Below are 16607 nucleotides of genomic sequence, written 5' to 3'. Positions count from 1 at the left end.
ATAGATTGAAATAATTAATATTTTTAAAATGTCCATACTACTTAAAGTAACCTATAGATTCAATGCAATCTCTATCAAAATATCAACAACTTTTTTCACAGGACTAGAAGGAATAGTCTGAAATTTGTAAGCAACCACAAAAGACCCCAAATAGCCAAACCAATCTTGAGAAAGAAAAACAAAGCTGGAGGTATCACAATTCCAGATTTTAAGATATACTACAAACCTGGAGTAACCAAAATGGTATGGTGCTGGTACAAAAATAGACACATAGATCAATGGAACAGAGCCCAGAAATAGATTCCTACTTATATGGTCAATTAATCTGTGACAAAGGAGACAAGAATATACAATGGGGAAAAACAAATGGTGCTAGGAAAACTGGACAGCTACATGTAAAATAATGAAACTGGACCACTTTCTTAAACCATACACAAAAATAAACTCATAATGATTAAAGACATAAATGTGGGACCTGAAACTATAAAAATCCTAGAAAAAGACACAGACAGTAATTTCTCTGACAGTAGTGTGGCAACATTTTTCTAGATATGTTTACTAAGGCAAGGGACACAAAAGCAAACATAAACTATTGGTACTACACCAAAATAAAAACCTTTTGCAGAGCAAAGGAAACCAACCACGAAATGAAAATGCAACCTATTGAATGGGAGAATACATTTGCAAATGATATATCATTTGCAAGAAAGAGCTAAATATCCAAAATATAAGAATTTATACAATTCAACACCACAAAAATCTAATTAAAACGTGGGCATAGGGCCTGAATAGACATTTTCCCAAAGAAAACACAGTTAACTAACAAATACGTGAAAAGTTGCTCAACATCACTAATCACGAAGGAAATGCAAATCAAAACCACACTGAGATATCACCTTATACTTGTTAGAATGGCCAAAATCAAAAAGAAATAGCCAGTGTTGTTGACAAGGATGTGGAGAAAAAGGAACCTTTGTGCACTGTTAGTAGAAGTGGAAATTGGTACAGTCACTGTGGAAAACAGTATGAAGTTTCTTCAAAAAACTAAAAATAGATATCCATATGATCCAGAGATTCCACTACTGGGACTTTACACAAAGAAAATGAAGACACTAATTCAAAAAGACACAATGCACCCCTATGTTTATTCCAGCATTTTTTTACAATAGCCAAGATATGAAAGGAATCTAGGTGCCAATTGATAGATGACTAGATGAGGAAGATTTGGTATACATATATAATGCAATATTGCTCAGCCATAAGAATGAGATTGTGGTATTTGAGACAAAATGGATGGACCTAGAGGGTATTATGCTAAGTGAAATAAGTCAGACTGAAAAAGACAAACACCATATGATTTCACTCAGGTGGGGAATCAAAAAAAAATGAATAAACAAACAAAAAGCAGAATCAGTCCTATAAATACAGAAAAAAAAACTGATGGTTGCCAGAGTAGAGGGGTGAGGGGATGGGCAAAATAGATGAATGTGAGTGGGAGATACAGGGTTCCAATTATGGAATCAATAAGTCATGGAAATAAAAGTCACAGTGTAGGGAATATAGTCAGTGATATTGTGATAGCGTTGTATGGTGACAAACAGTAACTACATTTTTAGTGAGCATAGCATAAGTATGGAGAAGTTGAATCACAATGTTTTTTACACTTGAAACTAAGGTAGCATTCTGCATCAAGTATACTCAAATAAAATAATTAAAAAAATAAAAACTACGGAAAATATTCAGAGGTGGGAAGTATCCAAATAACCACCCCTGAAAGTGACTTATATGTTGGGAGAAGCCTAGGAAAGAAAACAAGTATGCTCTGAATATTACATTTATGAGTTTGTTTGGATGTCATCCAAAATCATTGAAAGGAATGAACAGACCTATACACCAAATCCCAGAACCATGTTTGAATTGTTCAGCATACATTCCAGACTGAGAATCAATGTTACAAACAGCTACAACTGCCAGCAGCTTTGAGAATAACTTGAAAACATGACATTTTGGATTTTAGAAATACTTTTCATGGCAATAGAGATGGGTAAAACACATATACTTATGTAGCACACCACTTTGCCTTATGTCAGTAATTGCTGACGTGGGCTTCTGAGACATCTCTATGAATCCTTTGAAAATAAAGCTAGAAGTGAGCATTCTATGGGTGAACAAATTTCTGTATTTAAAATATCTAAATGTTTGAAGGACATTATTTCTGACTCATTTACAGTGACTTTTTAAAACTTTTATTTTGAGATAATTATAGACTGACATGCAATTGTAAGAAATAATACAAAGAAATCCAGTGTACCATTTAAGCAGTTTCTTCCAATGGTAACATTTTTGCAAACATATAGCACAATATTACAACTAAAATAGTGGCATTGACCCAATCAAGATACAAAATACTTTCATCATCACAAGGAGTTTTGAGTTGCAGTTTACAGCTATTGCTTTTTTTTCCCCTACCCTACCTTGCTCCTAACCTCTAGAAAACCCCCATCTGTTCTTCATTTCTATAAATCTGTCATTCCCAGTTGCTTTTAGGAGATAATCTCTATTGTTTCCACTTTCCTACCTTTCAGCTCTTTTTTTTGTGACTTTTACTCAGGTAACTTTCCACTAAAGCACTTTAGGTTCAATGTAAGTTCCCCCTTTTCTGGAGATAAATGCCCAGAAAATGTAAACCAAGTTTAGGTAGTTTAAATCATTCATTTAACATTTATTTAGTGTCATATGCAGGATATTGTTCAGCACATTAGGGGATGTGGTGAAAAAGACAGAAAAGGTCCTGGTCCACATGGAACTTATATTCTAATGGAGAGAAACACAGAATGAACAAATTTAAATATATTAAAAGTACAAAATTTATAGGCAGATATCTTATTTATGTTGTTCACTTTTTTATTAAAAAAAAGGTGCTTGGAATATAGTAGTTGGTTATATGCCCTATTTTAGTTTTTTTTTTTTTAATTTTATTTATCTATTTTGAGAGGGGAGAGGGGAAGAGACATAGGAAAAGATAGAATCCCAAGAAGGCTCCATACTGTCAGTGCAGAGCCCGACATGGGGCTCAAACTCACAAACTGTGAGATCATGACCTGAGCTGATATAAAGAGTCAGACTTGATCTTAACCGATTGAGCCACCCAGGTACTCCAGTATTTTAGAGTCCATGCAATGGTCGCAGGCATTGGTTCTATGCACTGAAAGTATGGCAGTAATCAGACAAAACTCCCAGCTCTCACAGAGTTTATATGAATCCCAAAGATACCTGGCAGAAAATAAATTTTCAGAAATTTGCTGTTGCTGCTGCTTTTACTATTGCCATTGCTTTTACCATTGTTAATATTTACTTCAGCTTATTCATATATATATATATATATGTGTACATACATATATATGTGATATATGTGTATATACATATATATGTATATACACACACACACACACATATATATATATATATATATATATATATATATATATATATATTTCTTTGCATTTCTAAATATATCCTAGGTTGACTTTGGTAGTATTGATCGTGCTGATTGGGTAAAGCACACAGTTTATGTAGCACATCACTTTGTTTTAGGTCAGTAATTGCTGACATAGAACATAATAAATCGAGTTATTATGATATAACCCAATTCCAAAAGATTTCTAATCTTTGGGAAGAATGATCAGGATTGGGCCAGGTACAAAGAGCACTTGCTAAGGATATCTGACTGAACATGTATAATAGTTGCTACTCAGTATCAACATGCTTGGACAGACTTCCATGGGTGGTTTGGAGCTGCTTGTTTCTCTTGATGAAATGAGAGTGCTTTCATCTAACTCACCTCCACTTTCAAGAGTATGGGTAATATTATTCTGTACATAAATGGATGCTCTTATCTGAGACTTTTATCTCCTGACCTTGATTATCTTTTCTCCTCTATTTTGGTGTTGGTTGTTTGCAAAAAGCATTTGTTGAGATTTTTTTTCTCTTTTTAACCTCTTTTATTTTTTGGTAGAAACATAAAGATTTCAGGATCAAATATAATCTCAGGGGAAGTCCAAGCTTTTCTTATACTGAAAGGCTCTTCAAAGCAGAATCCAGGCCAATAGGATGACATTTCTAAGTGTTTGAATTTCTGGTGGTTTATTCTATACAAATGTAAATTTAACATTATCTGGCCTTTAAAGGAAGAACACATGAGAGCAAAACAAAACCAAGCCAAAAATAGCAAAAAGAAACACTTCTTTGGAAAGGTCTGACATTAGTAACATGCTTTTTCATTACCATTGCCACTGTGCTAATCTTGGCATTCACCTTTATGCCTAAAACTATATTAAAAACTCCTTACCTAGAACATCTGCTTCTACTGCCTCTCAATAAACTCATCTATTATCACTCTATCTTCATATCAGTCCTTTTTGTACATTTTGTCTGGAATTTTCTTTATAAAAACACTTTTTCTCTTTCATCAAGTTATGATAAAAATAAATCAAAGCAAAAATGCTGAATGGCTACCTTCACTATTCCATCTGGGTTGCAGTCTTAGAATCTGTCTTTTTAAAACTTCCAGGTCACCCTCAAATGTAGGCAAGATTGAGGAATTGCTGGCATGCATGTTCAAAGTCTTCAATTTGTTATCTAAAGTTCAATTCAATATGACTTGGAAGTTGTTATATTTACCAGAAATATATTTTGGAAAACAGCAAATTTCATTAATTTTAATATCTTCTAACTAACTTGAATGTGAAAAAGATTTCCTTCATTTATCCAAAACAAGTGAAATTTTAACACATACCTGAGTTTCACACAGGGAGGATATGAAATTTTAAACTATCAATTTCATAACAATCTAACTTTAAAAGGCAGTTTTTTTTCTCATATCTTGAAGCACTAGAATGCCTTTAGCTATAGCTTTGTACATAAATAACAGAAAAAAAATAAAACAATGCAATAAATGATATAGCTGCAAGTAAAATCTTAATTTGGGGGCTACTTAAGACAGACTGCTAAAATTTGCATCTACTTTGAGTATGTTTGATTGTTTACTCAAAATACTTACAGGAACAACAAGGCTTATTGTGAAAGCCTTGCTGCATTAAACACAAATGCATGGAACCCATTTCATTGACTGAGTAGTCTAAAAGATGATTAAGGTACTAACTGGAAGATTTTATTCAAAATATTGATGGCTTAGAAAGAACAAGTTATCTTACTTAATTCAAAATTGTGCTGACTAATCAATTTCTTCAATAGTAAATTCTGAAGGTGTCAGAAGGTTTTAGTGTTTATATGACCAAAAATGTTTATTTGTTCTCTTTTAAATCCCAGGCCTTTGCTGAAAACTTAATTATTGATAGTTTATATTTTTTTAAGTTTATTTATTTATTTTGAGAGAGAACACAAGTAGGGTCAGGGCAGAGAAAGAAGGAGAGAGAGAGAATCCCAAACAGGCTCTGCGCTGTCAGTGCAGAGTTCAACATGGGGCTTGAACTCAAAAACCATTAGATTTTGACCTGAGCCAAGAGTTTGATGCTTAACCAACTGAGCCACTAGGTGCCCCGGGTGGTTTATATTTTTACATTTTCATATAACTTTGGCACATGTATCTTACTGGTAATTGTGGTCCACAATCACATTGAGTATACTTTCATGATAAATACTTGGGTTAAACAACTATATCAAAGGGATTTTTTTTTTGAAACTAAAATGCCTGCCACCATTTCTTCAACTGTAAAATTGATACTGTATTAGTTATTTGTTGGTATGTAAATATTACCTCAAAACAGTGGTTTAAAACAATCAAAATTTATCACAGTTTCTGTGAGTTAAGAATTTGGGAGAAGCTAAACTAGAGATTTTGGTTCAAGATTCCACATGAGCGGGCACCTGGCTGGCTCAGTTGGTTAAGATTCTGATTGTGGATTTCAGCTTGTTTCATGATCTCATGGTTGGTGGGATCAAGCCCAGTGTTGGGCTCCATGCTCAGCATGGAGCCTGCTTCAGATCCTCTGTCCCCCTCTCTCTCTGCCCCTCCCCCCCCTCTCTTTCTCAAAATAAATAACAGTTTTAAAAATAATTAAAAAAATTAAAAGATTCTGCACGAAGAGGTGACCAATAGTCCTGTTTTCTCTGGAACTGAGGAAGTTCCCAAGATGTGGGACTTTCAGTTTTAAAACTGGGACAGATTCTGGCAAAATGAAATAAGTTCTCATTAAAGCTGGAGGCCTGGGATGTAAGATTTTAATGCTAAAATCGAGCAAAGTCCTGAATAAATGAGGACAATTTAGTCATAACATTCATAACACTGCAGTCAAGATGAAGGCTGAGGCTGCAGTCATCTGCAGGATTAACTGGGCCTGGAGGATCTACTTCTAAACACATCCACATCATTGTAGGTGGTAGGCCTCAGATTGGTTCATTCATGGCCATTGACAAGAGTCATCAGTATTGCATCACATAAGCCTCTGTATAGGGTAGCTTGAGTGTCCTCATGATATGGCAGTTGTATTGCTGCAGAATGACTGCTATAGAGATAACAGAAGAAAACTTTTTGACCAAATCCCAGAAATGATACATTGTCATTTGTGTCTTACTTTATTAGGTAGGTATTAAGTCTAGATCACACACAGGGGAGAATTAAACTCCACCTCTTGAATGGAGGAAATTAAAGAATTTGTGGACATATTTTAAAACTACCACAGGAATGACGATAATGATAGCTACATCATGGATTGTTGTCAGTATCGAATGAATTAATAAAGAATTTAACAATACTTGGCATACAGAAAACATGATATTAGTGTTTGATTTTTTTACCTTCCCTCAAATAACAAAATATTACAAAAAATAAGCTTTGTCTAAGTTATGACAACCACACTGATTTTATGAATCATCCAGAAATCTGCATTTTAAAATCTATTAGAAGCCAGGAACATTGGAAAAAGTAGAAATACAATATCAATTTACATAGTAAGCTCACTGGGAGCAATTCTTATATGAAATATTGGTGACTATCTATAGTGCTAAATAGATAGCCATCCATTTAAGTGGATGGCTAGATTTTATAGTAGCTAGCTCATTCTCAGGAATTCTTAAACTTTATTTAGATTTCAAAAGTGTCAGAACCACTGGATCATTTTAGCCTGTCTTCAATAATTTGTAACCATGCTCCATTAACTGTACCCCTTCTTTGAAAAATTACTAACCCTGGCAACCAGCGGAACTTAACATCTGGAATGTTAAAAGTCGACAGCTCTGCTCTCAGAGAGTGGGGCGGGCAAGAGGACACCCGGAAGACAGAGCTCAGCTTGGCGAGGGAACAAAGGCACTGGCAAGTGCCCTTTCCCTCTCCCATCCCCCAGCCCAAATTCCAAAGGTAACCAGTTCTTGTCACCAAACTTGCTTGCACCACACAAACGCTGAAGGCAGTGATTCTGAGGATCCATCCCTCCGACAGGACTCCCTCCCTCCCGGTGCTGCAGGGTCCCTCCCACAGGGGATCACCAATGGCAAAGCTAGCTAAGCCTGCTCTTCCCTCCCCTGTGCACCTTGCGGATCCACCCGGGTTAATATGCCCTTGGCCACATCCTATCAAAGCAGCACCACAAGCCTGCCATGTGCAAGTAGCCTAGACAGGGGCCACACCACTCCACAGTGAGTCCTGCCCTTGGGAGAGGGGAAGATAAGGTACACACCAGTCTGACTGAGGCCCTAGCTGTGGGATGGGGACACACATTGGGTCTGACTGAGGCCCTGCCCACCAACACAAGTACTCCAGACAGCACAGGGGAAGTGCCCTGCAGTTTGGAGCTACCACAGGGACTACCCAAAATGACAAAATGGAATAATTCTCTTCAAAAAAACTCTAGGAAGTAGCGACAGCTAACGAATTGATCAAAAACGATTTCAGAAATATAACGGAAAAAGAATTTAGAATAGTAGTCATAAAAATAATCGCTGGGCTTGAAAAAAGTATAGAGGGCAGCCGAGAATCTATTGCTACAGAGATCAAGGGATTAAGAAATAGTTATGAGGAGCTAAAAAATGCTATAAATGAGGTGCAAAATAAAATGGAGGCAGCCATATCACAGATTGAAGAGGCAGAGGAGAGAATAGGTGAATTAGTAGTTAAAATTATGGAAAAGAGGAAGCTGAGAAAAAGAGAGATAAAAAATCCAGGAGCATGAGGGGGAAAAGTAGAGAACTAAGTGATGCATTCAAATGGAACAATATCCATATCATAGGACTTCCAGAAGAAGAAGAGAGAGAGAAAGCGGCGGAAGGCATACTTGAACAAATCATAGCTGAGAACTTCCCTGATCTGGGGAAGGAAAAAGGCATTGAAATCCAAGAGGCACAGACATCTCCCTTCAGATGTAACTTGAATCGATCTTCTGCATGACATATAGTGAAACTGGCAAAATACAAGCACAAAGAGAGAATTCTGAAAGCAGCTAGGGATAAACAGGCCCTAACTTACAAAGGTACACACATAAGAGTAGTGGCAGACCTATCTACTGAAACTTGGCAGGCCAGAAAGGAATGGCAGGAAATCTTCAATGTGATGAACAGAAACCATGTGCAGCCAAGAATCCTTTATCCAGCAAGTCTGTCATTCAGAATAAGAGAGATAAAGGTTTACCCAAACAAACAAAAACTTAAGAAATTCATCACCACTAAACCAGCCCTACAAGAGATCCTAAGGGGGATTCTGTGAGTGAAATGTTGCAAGGACCACAAAGTACCAGAGACATCACTACAAGCATGAAACCAGCAGACATCACAATGACTCTAAACCCATACCTTTCAATAATAACACTGAATGTAAATGGACTAAGTGCTCCAACCAAAAGACATAGTGTATCAGAATGGATAAAAAAAAAAAAAAACAGGACCCATCTATTTGCTGTCTACAAGAGACTCATTTTTGACCTGAGGACACGTTCAGATTGAAAGTGAGGGGATGGAGGGGCGCCTGGGTGGCGCAGTCGGTTAAGCGTCCGACTTCAGCCAGGTCACGATCTCGCGGTCCGTGAGTTCGAGCCCCGCGTCGGGCTCTGGGCTGATGGCTCGGAGCCTGGAGCCTGTTTCCGATTCTGTGTCTCCCTCTCTCTCTGCCCCTCCCCCGTTCGTGCTCTGTCTCTCTCTGTCCCAAAAATAAATTAAAAACGTTGAAAAAAAAAAAAAAAAAGAAAGTGAGGGGATGGAGAACTATCTATCATGATACTAGAAGTCAAAAGAAAGCTGGAGTAGCCATACTTACATCAGACAAACTAGACTTTAAATTAAAAGCTGTAACAAGAGATGAAGAAGGGCATTATATAATAATTACAGGGTCTATCCATAAGGAAGAGCTAACAAAAATGTCCTTGTGCCGAATACAGGAACATTCCAATATGTAAAACAATTAATCATAAACATAAGCAACCTTTTTGATAAGAATGTAGTAATTGCAGGGGACTTCAATACCCCAAATACAACAATGGATAGATCATCTAGACACAGGATCAATAAACATGGGCCCTGAATGATACATTGGATCAGATGGACTTGACAGATATATTTAGAACTCTGCATCCCAAAGCAACAGAATATACTTTCTTCTCGAGTGCACATGGAAAATTCTCCAAGATAGATAACATACTGGGTCACAAAATAGTCGTTCATAAGTATAAAAGAATTGATATCATACCATGGACACTTTCAGACCACAATGCTATCAAACTTGAATTCAACCACAGGAAAAAGTCTGGAAAACCTCCAAAAGCATTGAGGTTAAAGAACACCCTACTAAAGAATGAATGGGTCAACCAGGCAATTAGAGAAGAAATTTAAAAATATGTGGAAACAAATGAATATGAAAATACAAAAATCCAAATGCTTTAGGATGCAGCGAAGGCAGTTCTGAGAGGAAAATACATTTCAATCCAGGCCTATCTCAAGAAACAAGAAAATCCCAAATATAAAATCTAACAGCACATCTAAAGGAAATAGAAGCAGAGAAGCAAAGACACCCCAAAACCAGCAGAAGAAGAGAAATAATAAAGAGCAGAGCAGAAATAAACAATATAGAACCTTAAAAAAGGAACAGTAGAGCAGATCAATGAAACCAAGAGTTGGTTTTTTGAAAAAATAAACAAAATTGATAAACTTCTAGCCAAGCTTATCAAAAAGAAAGGGAGATGACCCAAATAGATAAAATCATGAATGAAAATGGAATTATTACAATAAATTTCTCAGAAATACATGCAATTACCAGGGAACACTTTGAAAAATTATATGCCAACTAACTGGACAACCTTGAAGAAATGGACAAATTCCTAAGCACCCACACACTTCCAAAATTCAAACAGAAAGAAACAGAAAATTTGAACAGATCCATAACCAGTGAAGAAATTGAATCAGTTATGAAAAATGTCCCAACAAATATGAGTCCAGGATCAGATGGCTTCCCTGGGGAATTCTAATAGACATGTAAAGCAGAGATAATACCTATCTTTCTCAAGCTGTTTCAAAAAATAGAAAGGGAAGGAAAACATCCAGACTCATTCTATGAAGCCAGCATTACTTTGATTCCCAAACCAGACAGAGACCCCGCAAAAAAAGAGAACTACAGGCAAATATCCCTGATGAGTATGGCTGCAAAAAATTCTCAAAAAGATACAAGCAATTCAAATTCAACAGCATATAAAAAGAATTATTCACCATGGTCAAGCAGGATTCATTCCTGGGCTTCAAGGCTGGTTCAACATTCGCAAATCAATCAATGTGATACACCACATTAATAAAAGAAAAGAATCATATGACCCTGTCAATCGACGCAGAAAAAGGATTTGAAAAAATTCAGCATCCTTTCTTAATAAAAGCCCTCAAGAAAGTCGGGATAGAAGGAACATACTTAATATAAAAGCCATTTGTGAAAACACCCCAGCTAATATCATCCTCAATGGGGAAAACCTGAGAGCTTTCCCCTGAGATCAGGAAAAGACAGGGACGTCCACTCTCACCACTGTTGTTTAACATAGTGTTGGAAGTTCTACCATCAGCAATCAGACAACAAAAGGAAATCAAAGGCATCAAAATTGGCAAAGATGAAGTCAAGCATTCACTTTTTGCAGATGACATGATACTATACATGGAAAACCTGATAGACTACACCAACAGTCTGCTAGAACTGATACATGAATTCATCAAAGTCGCAGGATACAAAATCAATGTATAAAAATCAGTTGCATTCTTATACACTAATAATGAAGCAACAGAAAAATAAATAAAGAAACTGATCCCATTCACAACCGCACTAAGAATCATAAAATACCTAGGAATAAACCTAACCAAAGATGTAAAAGATCTGTATGCTGAAAACTATACAAAGCTTATGAAATAAATTGAAGAAGATACAAAGAAATGGAAAAATATTCCATGCTTATGGATTGGAAGAATACATATAGTTAAAATGTAAATACTACCCAAAGCTATCTACACATTCAATGCAATCCCAATCAAAATTGCACCAGCATTTTTCTGAAAGCTAGAACAAGCAATCCTAAAATTTGTATGGAACCACAAAAGACCCCGATTAGCTAAAGTAATTTTCTTTTTTTTGTTTTTTTTTAAATTTTTTAATGTGAAATTTATTGTCAAATTGGTTTCCATACAACACCCAGTGCTCATCCCAAAATGTGCCCTCCTCAATACCCATCACCCACCCTTCCCTCCCTCCCACCCCACATCAACCCTCAGTTTGTTCTCAGTTTTTAACAGTCTCTTATGCTTTGGCTCTCTCCCTCTCTAACCTCTTTTTTTTTCTTCCCCTCCCCCATGGACTTCTGTTAAGTTTCTCAGGATCCACGTAAGAGTGAAAACATATGGTATCTGTCTTTCTCTGTATGATTATTTCACTTAGCATAACACTCCCCAGTTCCACCCACGTTGCTCCAAAAGGCCATATTTCTTTTTTTTTTTTTTAATTTTTTTTAACGTTTATTTATTTTTGAGACAGAGAGAGAGACAGAGTATGAACAGGGGAGGGGCAGAGAGAGAGGGAGACACAGAATCTGAAACAGGCTCCAGGCTCTGAGCGGTCAGCACAGAGCCCGACGCAGGGCTTGAACTCACGGACCATGAGATCATGAACTGAGCCGAAGTCAGACGCTTAACCGACCAAGCCACCCAAGCGCCCCCAAAAGGCCATATTTCATTCTTTCTCATTGCCACATAGTATTCCATTGTGTATATAAACCACAATATCTTTATCCACTCGTCAGTTGATGGACATTTAGGCTCTTTCAAAGTAATTTTCAAAAAGAAGACCAAAGCGGGAGGCATCACAATCCCAGACTTTAGCCTCCACTACAAAGCTGTCATCATCAAGACAGCATGGTATTGGCACAAAAACAGACACATACACCAGTGGAATAGAATAGAAACCCAAGAATTAGACCCACAAAAGTATGGCCAAGTAATCTTTGACAAAGCAGGAAAGAATATCCAATGGAAAAAAGACAGTCTCTTTAACAAATGGTGCTGGGAGAACTGGACAGCCATATGCAGAAGGATGAAACTAGACCACTTTCTTACACCATTCACAAAAATAAGCTCAAAATGGATAAAGGACCTGAATGTGAGACAGGAAACCATCAAAACCCTAGAGGATAAAGCAGGAAAAGACCTCTCTGACCTCAGCCGCAGCAATTTCTTACTTGACACATCCCCAAAGGCAAGGGAATTAAAAGCAAAAATGAACTATTGGGACCTCATCAAGATAAAAAGCTTCTGCACTGCAAAGGAAACAATCAACAAAACTAAAAGGCAACCGACAGAATGGGAAAAGATATTTGCAAATAACATATCGGACAAAGGGCTAGCATCCAAAATCTATAAAGACCTCACCAAACTCCAAACCCAAAAAACAAATAATCCAGTTAAGAAATGGGCAGAAAACATGAATAGACACTTCTCTAAAGAAGACATCCAGATGGCCAACAGGCATGTGAAAAGATGCTCAACTTTATTCCTCATTAGGGAAATACAAATCAAAACCACACTCAGATATCACCTCACGCCAGTCAGAGTGGCCAAAATGAACAAATCAGGAGACTATAGATGCTGGAGAGGATGTGGAGAAACGGGAACACTCTTGAACTGTTGTCGGAAATGCAAACTGATGCAGCCACTCTGGAAAACAGTGTGGAGGTCCCTCAAAAGTTAAAAATAGATCTACCCCTATGACCTAGGAATAACACTGCTAGGAATTCACCCAAAGGATACAGGAATACTGATGCATAGGGGCACTTGTACCTCATTGTTTATAGCAGCACTCTCAACAATAGCCAAAGTATGAAAAGAGACTAAATGTCCATCAACTGATGAATGGATAAAGAAATTGTAGTTTATGTACACAATAGAATACTACGTGGAAATGAGAAAGAATGAAATATGGCCTTTTGTAGTAATGTGGATGGAACTTATGCTAAGTTAAATAACTCATACAGAGAAACACAGATACCATATGTTTTCACTCTTATGTGGATCCTGAGAAACTTAACAGAAGTCCATTGGGGGAGGGAAGGGAAAAAAAAAGAGGTTGGGTGGGGAGAGCCAAAGCATAAGAGACTCTTAAAAACTGAGAACAAACTGAGGGTTGATGGGGGGTGGGAGGGAGGGGAGGGTGGGTGATGGGTATTGAGGAGGGCACCTTTTGGGATGAGCACTGGGTGTTGTATGGAAACCAATTTGACAATACATTTCATATTAGAAACTGAAAAAAAATCTATAAAGAACTCACCAAACTCTACATCTGAAAAACAAATCATCCAGTGAAGAAATGGGCAGAAATCATGAATAGACACTTCTCTAAAGAAGGCATCCAGATGGCTAACAGGCACGTGAAAAGATGCTCAACGTCACTCCTCATCAAGGAAATACAAATCAAAACCACACTGAGATATCACCTCATGCCAGTCAGAGTGGCTTAAATGAACAAATCAGGAGACTATAGATACTGCCGAGGATGTGGAGAAACGGGAACCCTCTTGAACTGTTGGTGGGAATGCAAACTGGTGCAACCACTCTGGAAGACAGTGTGGAGGTTCCTCAAAAAATTTAAAATAGATCTACACTATGATCCAGCAATAGACTGCTAGGAATTTACCCAAGGGGTACAGGAGTGCTGATGCATAGGGGCACTTGTACCTCAATATTTATAGCAGCACTTACAACAATAGCCAAATTATGGAAACAGCCTACATGTCTATCAACTGATGAATGGATAAAGAAATTGTGGTTTATATACACAATGGAATACTACGTGGCAATGAGAAAGAATGAAATATGGCCTTTTGTAGCAATGTGGATGGAACTGGAGAGTGTTATGCTAAGTGAAATAAGTCACACAGAGAAAGACAGATACATATGTTTTCACTCTTATGTGGATCCTGAGAAACAACAGAAGACCATGAAGGAGAGGAAGGAACAAAAAGTCAGAGAGCAAGGAACCCAAACTATAAGAGACTTAAAAACTGAGAATAAACTGAGGGTTGATGGGGGGTGGGAGGGAGGGAAGGGTGGGTGATGGGCATTGAGAAGGGCACCTGTTGGGATGAGCACTGGGTGTTGTATGGAATCCAATTTGACAATAAATTTCATATTAAATAAAAAAGAAAAATTACTAACCAAATAAGCCAAAAATTATTAAACCTTTGAGTATGATACCTCTTCATATTGCATGGCTCCAGGTAATGAATATAAAATCTTTTAATGCTTGTAAAATACCAAGAATCCTTCTGAAGAATGTTATGAGAATCAGCTCTTTGGTAACAAGAAAGAAAAAAGAAAGAAAGAAAGAAAGAAAGAAAGAAAGAAAGAAAGAAAGAAAGAAAGAAAGAAAGAAAGAAAGAAAGAAAGAAAGAAAGAAAGAAAAAAATGAGTGCTTTAACCTGAAAAGTATGAGTCCTACAATGGCCAGCCAACAAACCTAGACCCTAATACAAGGTTTCCAAAGCTCTTTCTTCCTCCAGAGTTTCCAAAATCCTGCTTACAAATAACCTAGGAATACTATATTTCAAGAACCTGCAAAATAATAAATTTTAGAGGTGTTCTTTTATGAAATAGAGATAACCTAAATTATGTAGAATAAATGAGATTAATAAAAAATCCATTGTGATTTTACTTATGTTGCTGTGACTATGTTTCTTAAGGATTGTGTAATTTGGTTTTGTAATATTCCAGCCAATTTGAGATTAAGAAGGGGAGTCTGAATATTACTTTAAAACTGACAAAATGGAATACTACCCCTTAAATTCCTATAGCTTTCCAAATTGTACCCTAAGGGGAAATACATATTAGTTTGTACTCTAAGAACAGTTTCATAAGGTGAAACAAAATACACGGAGACACACACTGTAAAGGATTTCATCTACCATTGGAGATTTATGATACATACATATTTCTTTTTTGTTGCTGCTAAGGAATGTTAGAGCCTTTTTCTTTTTCATTTGTTGAACATTTTTAATTTAAATTCAAGTTATTTAACATACAGTGTAATCTTGTCTTCAGGAGTAGAACCCAGTGATTTCATCTCTTACGTATGACACTCAGTGCTCATCCCAAGTGCCCTCCTTAATGCCCATGACCCATTTAACTCATCTGTCCACCCACCTCACTTCCAGCAACCCTTTGTTTGTTCTCTCTATTGAAGAGTCTCCTATACTCTGCCTCCCTCTTGTTTTTATCTTATATTTCCTTCCCTTCCCCTGTGTTTATGTGTTGAGTTTCTCAAATTCCACATATGAGTGAAATTGTTATATCTTTCTCTGACTTATTTCACTTAGCATAATATCCTCTAGATCAATCCATGTTGTTGCAAATGGCAAGATATCATTCTTTTTCATTCCCATATATATATATATATATATACACACACACAACATCTTCTTTATCCATTTATCAGTCGATGTACATTTGGGCTCTTTCCATAATTTGGCTACTCCTGATAGTGCCACTATAAACAATAGGGTGAATGTGCCCCTTTGAATCAGCATTTTTGTATCCTTTGTATCCTTCCTAGTAGTGCAATTGCTGGGTCATAGGGTAATTCTATTTTTAATTTCTTAAGGAATCTCCCTGATGTTTTCCAGAGTGGGTTCACCAGTTCGTATTCCCACCAACAGTGCATACTTCTGAGGAGTTCAGCAGGAAGAAGATCTTCTAAAGCTTTTTAATGTTTAAAATAAGGAAACTTTCTCACAAAGGAAAACTTTTTAAATATCCACTGTCAGAATTTTTGAGACAAAATGAAGACAAAAGACAGATTAAATATGTTCATCAGCATCAAAATACTATAGTCAATACTTAATACTATTCTTATACAACTGTATCTGTTTGCTAATGATTTATCATTAGTTTTAGCGTTCTCTCTCATGCATTGGCTGCAGTGACTTAATTTTGACACTACATTTCATAGAAATAATCTCTGCTGCCCTGAAATTAGGAGTGTACTAGGTGACAACACTTTCTTTGAAAGCAACAGTAAATGGTCTGAGTATGAAGAAAACCAACTGTCTATTAGTTACTCCATATCAGATATCAGTCTATCAACCCACTCAGAT

This window comes from Neofelis nebulosa, chromosome X (assembly GCF_028018385.1).
Source record: "Neofelis nebulosa isolate mNeoNeb1 chromosome X, mNeoNeb1.pri, whole genome shotgun sequence".
Lineage (NCBI taxonomy): Eukaryota > Metazoa > Chordata > Mammalia > Carnivora > Felidae > Neofelis > Neofelis nebulosa.
Note: the sequence above shows the minus strand (reverse complement) of the source record.